Consider the following 14,305-nt stretch of genomic DNA (forward strand, 5'->3'; position numbering starts at 1 on the left):
CTCTGTTTCAGACCAACACTTAGACAAGCACTGGCCTGGGGCGGTTAAAATAAAGATGACCCTTGGGCTGGCCTAACCCAAGGGAAAAAAAGGCTAGGTGGCGAATGGTAAAACCAAGGTTGGGCCTTGCTGGAGGAGTTTTATTCAAGGCGAACTGTCAAGGGGTTCCCATTATAACCCAACCGTGTAAGGAAAGCAAAATTCGGGAACATAACACCGATATGACGGAAACTAGGGTGGCAAGAGTGGAACCAAACAGCAGGCATAAGGCCGAGCCTTCCACCCTTTACCAAGTATATAGATGCATTAATTAAATAAAAGATATTGTGATATCCCAACAAGTAAACATGTTCCAACAAGGAACAACATCTCCATGTTCCAACAAGGAACAACATCTCCATGTTCCAACAAGGAACAAACTTCAATCTTCACCTGCAACTAACAACGCTATAAGAGGGGCTGAGCAAAGTGGTAACATAGCCAAACAACGGTTTGCTAGGACAAGGTGGGTTAGAGGCTTGGTTCAACAATATGGGAGGCATGATAAGCAAGTGGTAGGTATCGCAGCATAGGCATAGCAAAAGAGCGAGCAACTAGCAAGCAAAGATAGAAGTGATTTCAAGGGTATGGTCATGTTGCCTGAGTTCCCGCAAGGAAGAAGAACGAGTCCATGAAGAAGATAAACGGACGTAGTCGAACGGGTCCTCATAAATGCGACGTTACCATAACCAACCCGAAGAAGAAAACACCGGAAAGAAGCACACAACATAGTAAACAAACCACACATGAACATGGTATGATATGCGGGATGCGGTATGCGATGCATATGCATGATTTGGAAAGGAATGATTGAACCTGGCCTCAACTTGGAAATCCAAGAGTGCCACTGGAATGGTGAGGTGATTTCGGTTGAAATCAATATAAAGATCACCGGAATCGGATGCACGGTTTGGAAATGGCAAGCAAAACAAATATGACACCAGTCTGCGATAATCAGCAAGTAGCCATCTAAATGCAACAAGATAAATATTTTACAACACTCAAACATGGAAACAAGATACATGGCAGAGATCCACTCAAGATGCTTGACAAAAGATGAACAGTGATCTACGGCTAATTCATCCATTAACAGGTTCAAACAAGCATGGAAAAAGTGCAAAAGATAACAGGTTTCAGACTTAGTGAAATTAACACAAGTCCGGAATTTATCATTAGGAAGCACACCTTAGAGCATGAAAACTACATGCTACAGGAACTTAACATGTCAAAGCAAGGCATGTCATGAAGCTACTCGAAGCACTTAACAAAAGTCCCATAGTGACCTTGAGCCAAAAGGGATCAGAAAATACAATTGCAAGCATGTGAACATGGCAAAAACATAAACAGATTCAGACTTAGTGAAAAACTGGAGCATGCAAATCAGTTAACGAGTAGGCATGTTTACGAGCTCGATGCACTCACTAAAAAGCATGGGATGATAAACTAAGCATACACCCATCAAGAAGACATGGCATAAAAGCTTGAAATGGCAAGAACAACAACATAGCATGCACGGATCAAAAGTAACATCCTCGGCAAAATCGCTAACAAGTTAACAATCTGCCAGGAATATTAAATAGCAAAAGTAGAGCTCGATTGACTCAAGCTAGGGTGCTCCACAAATGCAAACAAATACATGGATGGATAGGACACCACAATATTAACAAAACATCCTTACTGATCATCCTCAAAAGAGGCACAGATCACTAGGAAACAACATGAACATATGGCATAACGACAAAATCAGGACAAGGACTTAGTGAAATTCTAAGTCCCTGAAATCAGCATTACCGATTACGCTACTTTGCAAGCTTGTGCTAGTCACCAAAAATATCAAAAAAATACATGGTAAGCACCACTTTAAAGATGGCATGTCATATAACAAAACACATGTAGAGCTCAGGATCATATCATGCACACATTAATCATGGCAAAAATGACAAATATCTATTTGATGAAACAGATCCGCCAAGTTTATCACATAGCCCTCTTCCAACAGCATTTCGGGCATCAAGATGAGCTCAAATGAAAATGATTCAGTGAGATGAAATGATGCACTCGTAGAGACGAACATTTTGATATGCTACGCACGCAAATCGGAGCTACGGATGCAGAGTTACGATGCGTTGAATATGGGCATATGAATCTGGAAACTTCGGGGACTTGGTGGAATTTTACCTCCGCGAAAGTCAACGCGGGACGGAGAGAGGCGGGACGAAGAGATCCGGGACGGAGACGGTGTTTGGATGGCGGGATTGGTGGATCTCATCCATCTTCTCTGGATCCGGTGACGGGGTGGACTCCGGCGAGCTTCCGGCGAGGGCGTCAGGGGCGGCGCGAGGACGAGGCGACATGCCAGTGGTGGCCGAACCGGTGCGGGGCGGTGGCGGATCCGTTGGCTGGCGCTCGGAGCGGCGCGGCGAGCTGCTTGCGGCAGCGCGGCGGGCTCCGGTGATGGCGGCGCCGGCGACTGGGCGGCGGAGCGGTCAACGCCGGCGAGGGAGGCGGCGCGGTGACCGGAGTCGAGGGGCGGCGCCGGTGGAGCGCGTGCAGCGGCGCGGTGATCCGGCGATGGTCGGCAAAGGGCGTGGCGGCTGCGCGCGGAGCCGCGGGCGCTTGGCCCGGAGCACCTCGGGCGAGGGCCGGAGATGGGCCGGCGGGCCAGGCGCGGTGGAGGGGCGACGGTGACAGGTTGCAGCCACGGGTTGGAGGAGAGCGGCGGCGGGGCTGAGGTGGCGGCGCACGATTGGTCCGGGTGATGTGGCGGCTGGGGTGGACGCGTCCGGCCCGGAGTGGACACGTCCGGTGACGAGTGGGGGGGGGGCGATTTTTAGGGTTTCATCTGCGCGAGATTTCGGAGGAGAGTACATATTTATAGGTAGAGGGAGTTAGGAGAGTCCAAATGAGGTGCGGTTTTCGGCCACGCGACCGTGATCGAACGACCGAGATGATGGAGGAGGTTTAGGTGGGTTTTGGGCCACTTTGGAGGGGTGTTGGGCTGCAACACACACAAGGCCTTTACGGTCCCTCGGTTAACCGTTGGAGTATCAAACGAAGTCCAAATGGCACGAAACTTGACAGGCGGTCTACCGGTAGTAAACCAAGGCTGCATGACAAGTATCGATCCAATCCGAAAACGTTTAACACCCACACACGAAAAGAGGTAGAAAGGGACACCAGATGACATAGGAGCGCCGGATTGCAAAACAGACAACGGGGAAAATGCTCGGATGCATGAGACGAACAAGTATGCAAATGAAATGCACATGATGACATGATATGCAATGCATGACACAAAAGCAATGACAAGGCAACAACAACGAATAACTGGAGGACACCAGACACATCGGTCTCGGGGCGTTACAGCAGGAGCTCGTGCGACATGAGGAGCGCAGCCCGTGCGTCCATGGGGGAGCGACGTGCATGGGAAGAAGAACCAGCGGGGTCAGCGATGGAGTGGCGGTGCGGCCGTCCCGCCGCACCAAGGGGTGCAGCGAGGATGCTTGCTGCTCGTTCCCCGCCGGGCGGGTGGCGGCATTGGTAGCAAGCAACGGGGAATGACGAGGTGGCCCGCCGATGGGAGCCGTCTGAGCGACGTGGGCGGCAAGGGCAGCCCGGCACTCAGCGCGAGCGCGGCGCACGTCTTCCATGGAGACGACAAGGCAACGGGGTGCGGGGCGGCGGAAGGAAGCTTCAGCGCACCCCTACCTAGCGCGCCAAATGTCGAATAACGGGTTCTGGCAAAACCCTTGAGGTTCGAACACTAGGGGTGCGCGCGAAGGTTTGTGCCCTATCGATCCACGCCCTAGCTCTCTAAGATCTCGCTTACGAACTTGACGAATTCAAAAGACAAAGACACAAGTTTTATACTGGTTCGGGCCACCGTTGTGGTGTAATACCCTACTCTAGTGTGGTGGTGGTGGATTGCCTCTTGGGATGGTGATGAACAATAAAGGGGGAAGAACAGCCTCCTGAGGTTGAGGTGCTCTTGTGCTCTGTTTTCCTTAGGTGTGTGAGATGATCTTGGATCCGTCGCGATTCGTGATGTGGTTGATCACCTCTACCGTGGTGGCTAGTTCTACTTATATAGGCCTTGGTCCTCTCCCCAAATATTGAGTGGGAAGGGAGCCAACAACGGTCAATTTTAAAGGGGACAGCTAGTACGGCTTATCCTGACAAAAGTAGTCTTCGCCTGCCAAAGGCTCTGGTGGTGACGCCATCCTGGGCTCCACGGTGACCTCCGTCTTGCCGTCCTTTTGGTCTTGGTCTCGTTGCACCAATATGGAAACCTTTGCTTGATGCCTCGGTACTCCGCGCCTGCGCTTTCCCCCTTGGTACCAAAGAGGAAGCGAGGACACTGCACGTGTTGGCGCCTGCCTAGTCTCAATCTTCATGGCTCATGTCACGAGGACCTCGCGAGGTTTGCCTTGCCTTGATCTCTCTACCCCTCGCGAGCCTGCCTGGCGAGGCCGCTCCTGATGAGGTCTTGCGTCGTCCGGCTCGCAAGGCTTGGTCCGTCGCGAGGGTCTTGAATGCCTTGTTGATGAAGATGGGCCATACAGACCAGCCAGCCCAGCCACGCTGTGGGCCATAGGAAGGCAATTCTGGGGACCCCCGTTCCCAGAACGCCGACAGTCGGCCTTACCACCGTCATCACTACGTCCACTCAAGCTTGTGTGCGAGAGCGTCATCGTGCTCATCACGTTCCCACGAGTCGAGAACACCCACCACCTCTTCCTCCCGAACACTACAATGCCGTCCCGGCCAACCCTCTGCGGGCGCCGCCGCGGTTGTGCTCGTCGCCGCTCACTTCGACGGCCCCGCGCCCAGCTATGTGCTCCCCTTGATGTGGGCGAGCACACGCTGCGCCCCAGTTGCCTCGGCCACCGCTCTCGTGCCCTTCCAAGGGGTCACCGTCGCGTTTCCAGGTCGCCGGCGATGCTGACATGGCAAGGTTAATTAGGCACTAATGACCCGCTTAGTATCCCCCGTGTGGATGACAGTGGGACCCGCATGTTTAACTCAGCGGGCTAATTTTCTGGTTAAGATTAGTTTATAACACAGCGGGACCCACGCGCCAGAGTTAATCGTCCTGACTTGGCAGTTGACCGGACCCACCTGTCCATGACACCAAATGACACCGGGTCACTGACCAATGGACCCCACTTATCAGGTTTGACCTGAACATCTCCCATTGACCTGCTAACATCACAATGACGTAGTGCTAACGCAGTAAGACATTTTCTAGATTTAAAATAAACCAGGAAATTCGAGAAAATTGCATAAACTTCAAAAAATCATAGAAATTAAACCGTAGCTCAGATTGAAATAATTTATATATGACAAATTATCAGAAAAATTCAAGGAATCTATTTATGGCATTTTCATGCATGTTAGAACAACTTATCTCTACTCTCTAGGACAAATCAAATATTTGGCATTTGAATAAACACTTATGGAGTTTGAAATTGAACCCTTGTGTTCAAACCAACTCCATTTAAATTGTTGCTAGCTGGATTAGCTCAAATCACAGCATATTGCTACGTCATGATCATGTATTGTTGCATTTTATTGATTGTGTTCTTTCTCTATTGCCGGTGGTTGTTCCCCCTCAGTAGACGTATGTTCTGACGATGAGTTCGATGACACCGATGAAGATCTATACTATCTTCAGAAGTGCCAGGCAAGCAAAACCCCCTTGTTCATTCTGATACAATCCCACTCTCTGGCTCTTGTTCTCTTTTATTGCATTAGGACAACAATGATTCAACTGTTACATGTTGCGGTAGTTGAACCCCTTTCCTCTGCATGACCTGTCTTTGCCACAGTAAATAGTTGAAACCCACAAGCATGAGTAGGAGTTGTTTGAGCCATGATGTGCCTACTCATTCCTGCTTGTTTGTCATGCCTGCTACTGCTTAGAGTTGTGTTAGGTCTGATTCATCAGGGATGAATTGGAATGTTGTGAACATGTCCTATTGTTGAGAGCTAAGTGTGTGTGAACACGATTTGGTAAAGGTAGCGGTGAGGCCATGTAGGAGTACATTGTGGGTTGTCTCATTGAAACCGTCCTCAGGAACAGAGTTTTGTGTCTATGATCCAAGACAGTTGCTACGACACAATGGGTTCCGGTAACTCGACCCCTCTCGGCTTATTAATCAACTCGATCTATGTCCAGGAGTTGCAACTAGTTTCTGTTATTTGTAGGTACTGCTAGTAGTCTACCAAGTGGCACCCGGTACAGGTGGGCTTGGGAAAGACTAGGTGTAGTGGCACGGTGTACCAAGCGTCGCCTGTTGGGTGGGCTTGGGAACCCTACTCACATCGTTTGGGCTCGTGAGCGACACCCTGACCGGATCTCCTTGTGGATGGAACCCGAATAGGCGATAAACCTGGACTAGGGACTTGTGTGCTTAGTCAGGTCGTGTCCGACACCCTCGCCAGGTTTCTGCTTGAAGGTTGCCGAGATACATGACGTGTACATGTCGGTAAGTGGCGAGAGCATGTGCGAAGAAGTACACCCCTGCAGGGTTAACATGATCTATTCGGATAGCCGCGTCCGCGGTAAAGGACTACTGGGTTGCTTATACAGTTCATACACAAGTGAAAGTGGATACTGATACAGTTGCCTATTTCAGTGTCTCATGGAAAAAGAATATCAAACAGAGTCCAAACGGAATGAAACCTTCGGGAGCGTGATTTTTGGAACAAACATGATCCAGAGGACTTGGAGTGGACGCCAAGCGACCAACGAGGAAGCGAAGAGGCAGGGGGTGCGCGTACCCCCCTGGGCGCGCCCTGCACCCTTGTGGCTCCAGCGACCTACTTCCTCCTCCTATATATACCTTCGTACCCTGAAAACATCGAGGAGCACCACGAAAACCTAATTCCACCGCCGCAACCTTCTGTACCCATGAGATCCCATCTTGGGGCCTTTTCCGGCGCTCCGCCGGAGGGGGCATTGATCACGGAGGGCTTCTACATCAACACCATAGCCTCTCCGATGATGTGTGAGTAGTTTACCTCAGACCTTTGGGTCCATAGTTATTAGCTAGATGGCTTCTTCTCTCCCTTTGGATCTCAATGCAAAGATCTCCTCGATTCTCTTGGAGGTCTATTTGATGTAATCTTCTTTTGCGGTGTGTTTGTAGAGATCCGATGAATTGTGGGTTTATGATCCAGATTATCTATGAACAATATTTGAATCTTCTCTGAATTCTTTTATGTATGATTGGTTATCTTTGCAAGTCTCTTTGAATTTTCAGTTTGTTTTGGCCCACTAGTTTGATCTTTCTTCCAATGGGAGAAGTGCTTAGCTTTGGGTTCAATCTTCCGGTGCTCAATCCCAGTGACAGTAGGGGAAACGACATGTATTGTATTGTTGCCATTGAGGATAAAAACATGGGGTTTATTTCATATTGCATGAGTTTATCCCTCTACATCATGTCATCTTGCTTAAAGCGTTACTCCGTTCTTATGAACTTAATACTCTAGATGCATGGTGGATAGCGGTCAATGTGTGGAGTAATAGTAGTACATGCAGGCAGGAGTCGGTCTACTTGTCACAGACGTGATGCCTATATACATGATCATACCTAGATATTCTCACAACTATGCTCAATTCTATCAATTGCTCGATAGTAATTTGGTCACCCACCATAATACTTATGCTCTCTTGAGAGAAGCCACTAGTGAAACATATGGCCCCCGGGTCTATCTTCCATCATATTAATCTTCTGTCAACTAGCTATTTCTGGCACCATTTATTTTGCAATCTTTACTTTCATTCTATATCATAAAAATACCAAAAATATTTATCTTATTATTATTATTATCTCTATCAGATTTCACTCTTGCAAGTGGCCGTGACGGGATTGACAACCCCTTTATCGCGTTGGTTGCGAGGTTCTTATTTGTTTGTGTAGGTACGAGGTGACTCACGCGTGGTCTCCTACTGGATTGATACCTTGGTTCTCAAAAATTGAGGGAAATACTTACGCTGCTTTGCTGCATCACCCTTTCCTCTTCAAGGGAAAACCAACGCATACTCAAGAGGTAGCAAGAAGGATTTCTGGCGCCGTTGCCGGGGATATCTACGCCAAGTCAAAACATACCAAGTACCCATCACAACTCTTATCCTTCGCATTACATTATTTGCCATTTGCCTCTCGTTTTCCTCTCCCCCACTTCACCCTTGCCGTTTTATTCACCCTCTTTTCTTTTTGCCCTCTTTTTCTCTTGCTTGGTCGCTATCGCTAGTCCTTTATCTACTCCTTTGTCTCCCGAGAATGAAGTTCTTAATTTTGAAAGGGAGGGAGAAAATCTAAAAGATGCTTGGTTCAGAATTTGCAATGCGCAAAATAAATCTATTAGGAAGCAATCTACTTCCGTTCTTCTTCACAATTTTTATGTAGGCATCACTCCTTGGAATAGATATATTCTTGATATCATTACCGGAGGAAATTTCTTGGGTAGCCATACTTTTGATTCTTATAATGCTATGATAGATTTGTTTGGCCCACCACCTCTTTTGGTTAATGGAACTATTTTAACTTTGGAACATGTGATGCAACGGCTTGAAATTATTGAAAGTAAAGTTGCCACCATAGAGTTAATTGAAAATTTGGATAGAAAGATCCATAACCAAATTACCCAATATGGATCTAATGTAGGAGTTGCTTTTAAATTTTTTAAAGAAAAGGGACCTATGGTTAATGAAAAAATAGATCAAAATTCCACTAGAATATATAAAATTGAGGATATTATTACCAACCTAGGGTCTGCCTTTTCTTCCGTGAAAAATACTCCTTCTAATGCTAAGATTCCCAAATTGATGTATGTTCACTACTAGGAAAATGCCTACTAGTGGCGCACCAGTTTTGCCTACTAATGGTGCACTACTGGTGCGCCACTAGTACCACGCCACTAGTATTTTTTACTAATGGCGCACCAGTGGTGCGCCATTAGTATAGGCCACGGCGCGCCATTAGTATAGGCCACTAGTGCGCCATTAGTATAGGCCATGGTGCGCCATTAGTATTTTTGAATTTTGAAGGCGGGAAAATAGTAGTGGTGCACCGTCTAACCCCCACCGTGCGCCATTGCTATTTTTGAATTTTGAATTTGGATCTGGATCGTGATTTTTTTGCCCATTTTTTCTCGTTTTTTTGCTCATTTTTTGGCACGATATTATTTCAAATTTTGTTCCTGTTTTTGGATCTTGTACGTTCTTTTCTCGTGTTCTTTTGCCAGAGAGGAGTTCGCTGGAGACGAGGAGGAGGAGGTCGCCGGAGAGGCGCTCGCCTACATCGCCGGAGAGGAGGAGGAGGAGGTCGCCGGAGAGGAGTTCACCGGAGAGGAGATGGAGTGGAGGAGTGGTGGAGAGGAGGAAGGAGAAACCATGAGGGGATGGGAGGACAGGAGGGAGGATGAGCTCATCGGAGAGGAGGGAGGAGGAGCTCACCGAAGAGGAGGGAGGAGGAGCTCACCGGAGAGGAGGGAGGAGGAGCTCACCAGAGAGGAGGGAGGAGGAGCTCACCGGAGAGGAGGGAGGAGAAACCGTGAGGGGAGGGGAGGAGAGGAGAGGTGGGAGGAGGAGGTCGCCGGAGAGGAGGAGGGTAGTATGGTGGAGGAGAGAAGGGAAGATGGAGGGGAGGAGAGGAGGAGATGGAGTGGAGGAGAGGTGGAGTGGAGGAGAAGAATGAAGAGGTAAGGAGGAGAGGACCACGCCCAGCCATATATACAGCATAATAATGGCGCACCACGGGCAGATGCGCCATTACTATTTTTATTTATTTATTGAGTTTTGAAGGCGGGAAGATACTAATGGCGCACCATGGGCACGTGCGCCATTATTAACTTTTTTTTATTTTTTGACTTATTTTGAATTTTGAAGGCGGGAAGATAGTAATGGCGCACCATGGGCAGGTGCGCCATTAGTAAGTATGAATTTTTTTGCCTCTCTAGATCTTAAAAGCCCCGTATCTTTTTTCTGTTACGTTTTTGAGGATTTTGAAAATGTTTAACGAGGTTCCCCCAATTAAATTCGGATGTAACTTTTTGACTAGATGATTTTTCATATAAAAAACTTTTTCATCCGAGTTCGTACGCAAAAGTTATGCCCATTTTACAAATTCACGAGAGATTTCGCAAATAAAGTCGAAATTCATATTTGTAAATTTTCACAACAACTAGACCACATATCACATGGGAAACTTATTTTCTTTTATTTTTTTTGACAATTCCATCATTTTTTTTATTTTTTTTAAACTGAAAAGGTGGTCCACGGGGGGGGGGGGGTGCATTCGGTGGAAGTGGTGGCCAAGTTACTAATGGCGCACCGTGGGATGGCGTTGAACTAGTAATGGCGCACCATCCCATGGTGAACTAGTAATGGTGCACCATCCCACGGTGCGCCATTAGTAGTCTAAAAAATAAAAAATAAAAAAAATTGTATTTTTTTGAAACATAATTACTAATGGTGCATCGTGGGAGTGGTGCGCCATTACTAGGCGCACCACTCCCACGGTGCGCCATTAGTAGTTTTGAAAAAAATTAATTTTTTTTACAAATGGCGCACCATGGATGTGGTGCGCCATTAGTATTTAGTAATGGCGCACCACATGTACAGTGCACCATTAGTGTCCATAATTAAGTAATATGTCCTTCTCTGTGAAATGATACCTAATTATGGTTGTTGTTGTATGTTTTCAAACAATCTGTGGTTACCAAACTAATGAACTGTAGTTTTGCTTCAGTAGAGGTACATGCAGTGTGAGTACATGCTACATTAGCAAAATCAGCAAATGTAGTTCATTTGTTGCTCTATATTTTGCTAATATTTTAACCTACTGAACTCATTTCTTTATTGTTGTAGATTGCTAACATAAGTTGATGATGCATAGCTCAGCTGTTGATTGCAAGGTTAGATGTTGGTAGCAAGGTCAAGAATGGGGCTGCTACTGGATAGTCTTATCTTATGTTTTAGGATGTCATTTCCAATGTCCATGTTTTAGGCATTGATTGAAACGTCCATAACTTTGCTACTAGTATTGCATCTTGTAATCTTTGGATCATGTTCTAGTATCACATCTTGTATACATTGAACCATGCTCTTTGTAATACAACATAGTAAATTTAATATATGAGACCAATCTTTTTTATATTGTGTCTCCTATGTACTATCACCATTGGTCTTATCATTATGGCTGGCAATATATAAAACAACATTACTTGATGTGGTATGTGGGACCGCAACACATATGATGTGTTGTTGAGCTATAACCCTATAGGTTGTTAAATTGCAACACTTCTTCACACTATTTACCAACGCATGAATATACGTTGTTGCAGACCCTTCCAACGCTGCCAAAGGCAACGCATATTAATCCGTTGGTGTAGACCTTGGCAACACATATATGGGCATACGACAACGCATTGATGCGTTGCTGAAGGGGGTTCCTATTGTAGTGTGAGGAAACTCTCCAAAAAATGGAAATAGAGAGCAACCATATTGAGCAAAGTAGTACGACCTTCCGAGGAATCATCCCTAGTCGGGAGGCATGTTGCGCTGGGAAAATCACACTTGATGTGGTATTTGGCACTCCGGAGAATTACAGGTCCGAAGAAATTACATTCCAAGTGTCCCCGTTCAATAGCGGATACCACGCCCTTCTAGCGCGGGAGGCATTCACTATTTTTCAAGCCATACCCCATTACGGGTACATGAAGCTCAAAATGCCCGGACCCAATGGAATCATCACTCTAGTTAGTGATCCGGACATAGCACTCTGCGCCGAAGACAAAACAGCCGCATTAGCCCTCGAGGCATTATCCGAAGCCCTTGCGGCGGAGGACTTAACCGCGCTGCGCACCATGGTGGACAGGGACGATATGATACTAGACAAAAGATCCAAGTCCACCTCCTTTAAACCAGCAGACGAAATAGTTAAATTCCAAGTCCATCCAACGGACCCCACAAAAACATCATCCATTGGGGCACAGTTAGACCCCGCTGTAGACGCCGCACTACGGGAGTTTCTGCGCGAGAATTGGGATATATTCGTGTGGCACCTTTCAGACATGCCAGGAATCCCCTGCAGATTGGCCGAGCATAGCTGAGGGAGTCCTGGATTAGGGGGTGTCCGGATGGCCGGTTTATACCTTCAGCCGGACTCCTGGACTATGAAGATACAAGATTGAAGACTTCGTCCCGTGTCCGGAAGGGACTTTCCTTGGCGTGGCGAGCTTGGCGATACGGATATGCAGATCTCCTACCATTGTAACCGACTTTGCATAACCCTAACCCTCTCTGGTGTCTATATAAACCGTAGGGTTTTAGTCCGTAGGACAACATACAGAACAACAATCATACCATAGGCAAGCTTCTAGGGTTTAGCCTCTCCGATCTCGTGGTAGATCTACTCTTGTACTACCCATATCATCAATATTAGTCAAGCAGGACGTAGGATTTTACCTCCATCGAGAGGGCCCGAACCTGGGTAAAAATTTGTGTCCCTTGCCTCCTGTTACCATACGGCCTAGACGCACAGTTCGGGACCCCCTACTCGAGATCCGCCGGTTTTGACATCGACATTGGTTCTTTCATTGAGAGTTCCTCTATGTCGTCACCATCAGGCTTGATGGCTCCTACGATCATCAATGGCGATGCAGTCCAGGGTGAGACCTTCCTCCCCGGAAAGATCTTCGTCTTCGGCGGCTTCGCACTGCGGGCCAATTCACTTGACCATCTGGAGCAGATCGAAAGCTATGCCCCTGGCCGTCGGGTCAGATTTGGAAGTTTAAACTACACGGCTGACATCCACGGGGACTTGATCTTCAACGGATTCGAGCCACTGCCGAGCGCGCCGCACTGTCACGACGAGCATGATCTAGCTCTGTCGCCGAACAGTGCCCTGGAGGCCGCACCCGCATTGGCTTCGACCCTTAATTCGGAGCCAACTGCGCCGATCAAGGATGGGTGGTTGGACGCCGCCTCGGGGGCTGCAATCCCAACGGTGATCGAGACAAACACCAGCCCCGCACTCTGCAAGACTCGTGACTCCAGGGAGCCGGACTCCTCTCCGGACTCCGAACCCTCCGCGCCCCTACCGATCGAATCCGATTGGGCGCCGATCATGGAGTTTACTTTCGCGGACATCTTTCAGCACTCGCCTTTCGGCGATATTCTGAAGACACTGAAGTTTCTCTCTTTATCAGGAGAGCCCTGGCCGGACTACGGTCAGCAAGGTTGGGATTCGGACGATGAAGAAATTGAAAGCCCATCCACCACCCACTTTGTAGCCACTGTCGACGACTTAACCGACATGCTCGACTTCGACTCCGAAGACATTGACGGTATGGAAACCGATGAAGGAGACGATGAAGAACCAGCGCCTATCAGGCCCTGGAAAGCCACCTCATCATATGACATATACATGGTGGACACCCCGAAAGAAGGAGATGGCGATGGAACAGCGGAGGATGACCCCTCCAAGAAACAGCCTAAGCGCCGGCGTCAGCGGCGCCGCTCAAAATCCCGCCAAAACAAATACGGTGATTCCGGCACGGGAGATAATAATACTCCGAAAAGTGCCGAAGAAAACCCCCTCCAGCAAGATTTAGCACAGGAGGATGGAGAAACCAGCCCTCATGAGAGAGGGGCAGACAGAGAGGTCAAGGACGATAATTATATGCCTCCCTCCGAAGACGAGGCAAGCCTCGATGACGACGAATTCGTCGTGCCAGAGGATCCCATCGAGCAAGAGCGTTTTCAACGCAGGCTTATGGCCACGGCAAGAAGCCTCAAGGAAAAACAGCAACAGCTTAGAGCTGATCAAGATTTGCTAGTCGACAGATGGACCGAAGTCCTTGCGGCCGAAGAGCATGAACTCGAACGCCCCTCCAAGAGCTACCCAAAGTGTAGGTTGCTACCCTGATTAGAGGAGGAAGCACTTGATGCGGCCGACCGACCACCTCGTGGCCGCGGCAGAGAGGCCTCTCGGCCCTCCACTCAAGCCGCACCCCGTACCAAGGCACGGGAATATGCGCCGGACTTATGAGATATGTTGGAGGACAAGGCAAGGCAAACAAGATCGATCTATGGATCGCATGGGCACCCCACGGCTCGAGACGGTAACCGTCACGTCGGCCACAAATTCGGCAGGGCCGAACACAGTAGACAAAGCTCATTGGAGCTACGTCGTGATATAGACCAGTACAGAGGCACCGCACACCCACTATGCTTCACAGACGAAATAATGGATCA

This window comes from Triticum urartu, chromosome 4, assembly GCF_003073215.2.
Source record: "Triticum urartu cultivar G1812 chromosome 4, Tu2.1, whole genome shotgun sequence".
Taxonomy (NCBI): Eukaryota; Viridiplantae; Streptophyta; class Magnoliopsida; order Poales; family Poaceae; genus Triticum; species Triticum urartu.